The sequence below is a fragment of the Papaver somniferum genome, chromosome 1 (assembly GCF_003573695.1).
Source record: "Papaver somniferum cultivar HN1 chromosome 1, ASM357369v1, whole genome shotgun sequence".
Lineage (NCBI taxonomy): Eukaryota > Viridiplantae > Streptophyta > Magnoliopsida > Ranunculales > Papaveraceae > Papaver > Papaver somniferum.
The window spans coordinates 86,242,360-86,247,641 of record NC_039358.1 but is presented as its reverse complement, the minus strand read 5'-3'; the positions used below and the strand labels follow the sequence as shown (position 1 = coordinate 86,247,641).

General features: G+C 38.3%; 1 pseudogene; it reads right to left on the bottom strand.

The window, feature by feature from the left end:
* Positions 1 to 2,475: 2,475 nt before the first annotated feature.
* LOC113341553 lies at positions 2,476 to 2,575 on the bottom strand (annotated as a pseudogene).
* Positions 2,576 to 5,282: the final 2,707 nt, after the last annotated feature.

Here is a 5,282-nt window from a genome sequence, read left to right as displayed (position 1 = left end):
AGAAAACTTTCCGCGGAAGAAAAGAAGGATTTACTCGCAAGATTTTCGATCCTGTTGGCTATATATAGGATGGGTCAAGTCACAATTAGGGTTATGAAGTCATTGGAGCAGTCGCATAGAAGTTTGTAACACTACAGAACTGAGAAGATCAAGTTGCAGGAAAACCCGTGTTTCTGCTGATGCTGCTGAAGAACAAGCATTGCAAATAAGAACAGCGTCTCAAATTCGTAACAGTGCTACAGTAACTTCTTCGTAACAGTCAGTCCTTTGTTTTGCAACACCAATACATCGTTTCAAACAGTCAGTGTTATAGTTTTTCATCTTTTAATCAACTTTTGAACCATAAACAAATATTTTGATCAAGTGATTAATATGAGGAGCTAAACCCCATTGCTGAGGCGATAGAGGAAGCTATTTTTCCAACAAGAAGTGGTATATCCTATTTTATTTATTTATTTGCAATTATTATATGATTATTTGCCTTGGTTGAAAATTGTTTGAATGATTTTTGTTAAGCAATTGTTATTTCTTTTGATAGAGCATACTTGGACCTAGGTTTTTGATGTTCTATGCTTTTTAGACTTGTTATTTTGAGAATCTACCTGTTGCAATAGTTAGAATCAACTTGAACGAGAAAATTGCATAAATATAATTATTGGGATTAAATCACTTTGAACTTGGAAAATAGTGGAATCTTAGCCTCAGTGTTCTTTTAATATTGATATCATCTTTGGTTGAGTTTGTGACAATTTTTAGTTTGTTTTCTATTTTAGTTTTAGAATTTAAGTCTATATTTTATCCTTCGCAAGTCTGAGAATCGAACCACTTTTACCACTTTCAAAACTACATCAATTTTTGGCGCCGCCGACGCGGATTTGCTTTTAGGGTTTTAGACTTATTTTTTCTTTTATTTTTTAGGTTTTTATTATTTTTGTTCTTTTTTACGTTTTTGGGTATTTATCTTTTGTCTATAGGTTTTGGATCATAAAGAGAATTGAGACAAGGAGTTTGGTGATTTCGTAAAGATTGGATCTTAAAGCATAAAGACTTGGAGCGAAAGATTAAAGCGAAAATAACGGAAAAGAAAACAATTTCTTTTTAGTTATTTTTCTTTATTATTAAAAAAAAAAGAGAACTGTATTAGGATTTGTTATTTTTGTAATTTTTTCTTTTCTTTTTGGACACTTGGACATTAAACTTTGGACATTATTATTTTTAAACCCTAAGGAAGGGTTGGTTTAAATATAAACTGTGTGCAGAGAAGGATGGTGATTACGATATCGCCTCGACCCCTCGGGTTCGTACATGACATAGGAGTCGTGGCCCGAGTCGACTTCAAAGGTTCTTCGCCCGTCTGGTACGGGAGGTAAGTTTTTCGAAACACCCGCGAATCCCCTGTCAGCGGGTTTACTGTATTCCTTCGTTTGCATATATGCTGAGGAATTGAAAACGGCTGCTTTAATTTCCTAGTAAAGGGCAAGGACTGGCCATACAAGATAAGGGTTCGGATTTCATCACCGTTCTCTTCTTGCCCGCCTTAGGAAAACGAAACCAAACGCGAACCTAAGCCTAGAACGAGACCTATAGGGTAACGAGCTTAATAGGAAAGTCGTTCGAAGAATATTGGTTACTCTTTTGAGCATACTTCGAAGTTCTTGAAGGTTTCTGTGAGTTGAATGCGTGACTGCGCCGCCTTGTAACCTGTGAGGCCTTGGGTATCAAAGCTCCATTAAGCTTCCCTCGCCTCGATTCAACTTACTTTGACTCGGATTGATTCCATAGGGGTTTTCTCAGATTGTAACGAGTTCCTTTTTCGAAAGAATAGAAGATGGTCTAGAAACAATCTAAGTGGAGCCATCATGCTTTTTGTTTGCTAGAAATTTAGGTTTGTTTTGGTTGAGTCAGCCTTGTTTTGTGTTTGCATAGCATTCCCTACCTTATTCTGTTGCATGCCTGAACGTAAAAGAGACGCCCTAGGTAGATTTGTTAAAGAGAAACCTAGTAGTTCTAAGCGTCTTGATTACCTCAATTTAGAAAGTCCGATTCGTGAAGATTCCGTTTTTGAACATCCGTTTGAGGAAAGAATTCCTGATAGTCCAATAGCGCCAGAAATGGCAACTTTGAAAGCCTTGTTGAATCCTACTAGGACTACTCGTCCCTCGTGTATCAGGTTACCTGAAACTGAAGCAAATTATGAACTTAAGCCTGGAACCTTACAGTTGCTCCCAATCTTTTTAGGGAAAGAAAATGAAAACCCCTATTTCCATGTTAGGGACTTTGAGGAAATTTGTAGTACCCTGAAAATTAGAAACCTTGATGATGATGCTTTAAAACTCAGGTTATTCCCTTTTTCCTTAAAAGATAAAGCCAAGTCGTCGCTGTATAGTTTGGCTTCCGAATCAATTGAAACCTATGAACAACTTACATCTGCCTTTTTGAATAAGTTTTTCCCTAGGCACAAAACCTCGTCTATTAGGACGCAAATCTGCACGTTTACACAACAGGAGGGAGAATCTTTGTATAGGTATTTGGAAAGGTTCAATGATTTATTAGCCCAATGTCCTCATCATGGTTTAGAAAAGGTTAGGTTAGTTCAGATCCTTTATGAGGGTTTAGATTATCCCACCACAACTATAGTAGAATCCATGTGTACAGGTGGGTTTGAAAACCAAACAGTTGATGATGCGATGACATATTTGCATGAAATCGCCGAAAAGACCCAACAATTGGAAAGCAATAGGGTACCCCAGAAAACAATTCTTCTAGGCAGAGGAAACGTTAATAGGGTAGAAGGAAGCTTTGAATCAGATGCCAAAATTGCTGCTATAGCGAAAAGGTTAGAATCTTTAGAAGTGGGTCACACTAGTGGTAGATTGGAGCCTTTTTGGGAAGGACAGAATAATGAAGAGCAAGCCAATGCTCTCTATAATAACACTAGATATGATAACCGTCAGAAGTTTGACCCATATTCAGAAACCTATAATCCTGGTTGGAGAAACCATCCGAACCTTTCATGGTCTAAGGGCCAGAGTCAAGGTCAGTATAGTAATTCGAATGCTCCCCCAGGTTTTGGTTACACTAAGAACTCATCAGGCCCAGAAAACAAAACGACTAGCTTAGAGGAATCTATTAAGATGTTAGCAAAAACTCAGGATATGTTAGCACAAAGCCAAATTAGTTTTCAATAGGAAACCAAGCAGAACTTTCAAACTAGTGCTCAGAGCCTTGCTAAGCTAGAACTTCTGGTCGGCCAAATAGCTAAGACCTTAAGTGAGAGAGATAACGGAAGGCTCCCTAGTCAGACTACCCCCAACCCTAGAGGAGTTCATGAAGTAGGTGCAAAACCATCGAATCAATTGAATGCTATTAGAACCCTTAGGAGTGGTAGAGTAGTAGACAATCAGGTAACCATGCCCGATAGTGAACATACTGTGGTTCACCCCTCAGGATCTCATCCCTCAGGACCACTAACTGAGGGGACTGATAAAATTTCCGATGATGCCAATTCGGTTCCTGAGAGGTCTGATTCTGTGCCTAGAGCCTCATTTCCCCAGCTATTAGCATCAACAAAGAAGGAATCGAACTTTAATGACATATTGGAGGTTTTTAAGAAAGTTACCATAAACCTTCCTTTATTAGATGCAATTAGGCAAATTCCTTCTTATGCCAAGTTCCTTAAGGATATGTGTACGCGAAAGCGAAAACTTAGCGTCCATAAGAAAGCATTTTTAGCTAGTCATGTAAGTTCAATCATTCAGAACACTACCACTCCAAAGTACAAAGACCCAGGTTCCCCAACCATTGCTTGTACAATAGGTAAACACCGGGTAGAAAAAGATTTACTTGACTTAGGAGCCAGTGTGAACTTACTGCCGTACCATGTGTACTTACATCTAGGACTTGGTGAAATGAAACCTACTCAGATAACACTGCAGTTAGCTGATAGGTCTGTCAAAATTCCTCGAGGTGTTATCGAGGATGTTCTTATTGAGATCGACAAGTTTATTTATCCAGTGGATTTCGTGTTCCTAGATACCCAACCTATCCCTGACCCAGAGAACCAGATACCTGTGATTTTAGGTCGCCCATTCTTAGCTACGTCTAATGCGATCATAAACTGTCGAAATGGTGTGATGAATTTATCCTTTGGTAATATGACTATCGAAATGAACATTTTTAATGTCAGTAAGCTACCTTATGAGCTAGATGACACATGTGTTGAAGAGGTGAACATGATAGGAACCTTAGTTCAGGAGTCATTACCAAATATCGCATCGGAAGATCCATTAGAGAGTTGTCTAGCCCACTTTAACATGGATTTCGACGAAGATAGCAATATTGAACAAGTGAATGCTATGTTGGATTATATTCCTATGTTAGATACGGATAAATTGAAAGCTAGGTTCGAACCATTACAAACTTTTGAGTCTACCTTAATCCCTTGTTCAGAAGAGCCTCCTAAGTTGGACCCTAAATCTGCATTCTTAGGTCCATCTAAGACTTTTCCTGTGATTATAGCATCCGATCAGGGCAGCATGCCAGAAATCATGCTTTAAGACAATAAGGAAACTCTAGGGTTGACCATACAAGATATGAAACATATAAGTCCTACAACTAGTATATCTCAAAAGAATTTAGAGGATGAACCACCTGATTATAACTCAGAGAAAACAATTGACCTTTTTCAGAAACCTGATGGTCTAGAAATTATGAATATTGTGACTAGTCTATCTAGAGACACCCAAAATTCTAAGTTTGGGGGTAGTGATCGTCAATTATCCCCAGTAGAAGTCCCTAACTTGGGACTCGATCCTAGTGCTTATGAGGTATCACTTGAGTCTATTCAGACTCCACAACCCGATCCTCTTGATACTGTCCAGGAGGAAATCCAGCTATTAAAGTCCCGTTTTTCGGATGAATCTGTTTTTCAAGACACTCATATGAAGCCCAATTGGGTGCCCCAAATAAATCCAGTTGTCTTGCAAGAAACTTTCAATGAGGTTGTGCTCCTTATGTTATTTTTTCTGATCCTGTGCAGTTGTGTCATATTAGTGGCAGTTTTATTTGGTTTTGATGACCCACAGTTAGTTCGACTACTGATATATGATTTGAAAGATAACTAGCCATTTTATGAAACTTGATGTCTGGCTGAAGACTTTAAACTTAGAACTTCTTGGGAGGTAACCCAATCTCATGCAACAAGGTAATATCTTTCCTTAACTCTTTTGCTTCAATGGTAACAGTTTCTCCTTGTTCATGCTTTTAATTTCATCTTTAGAACA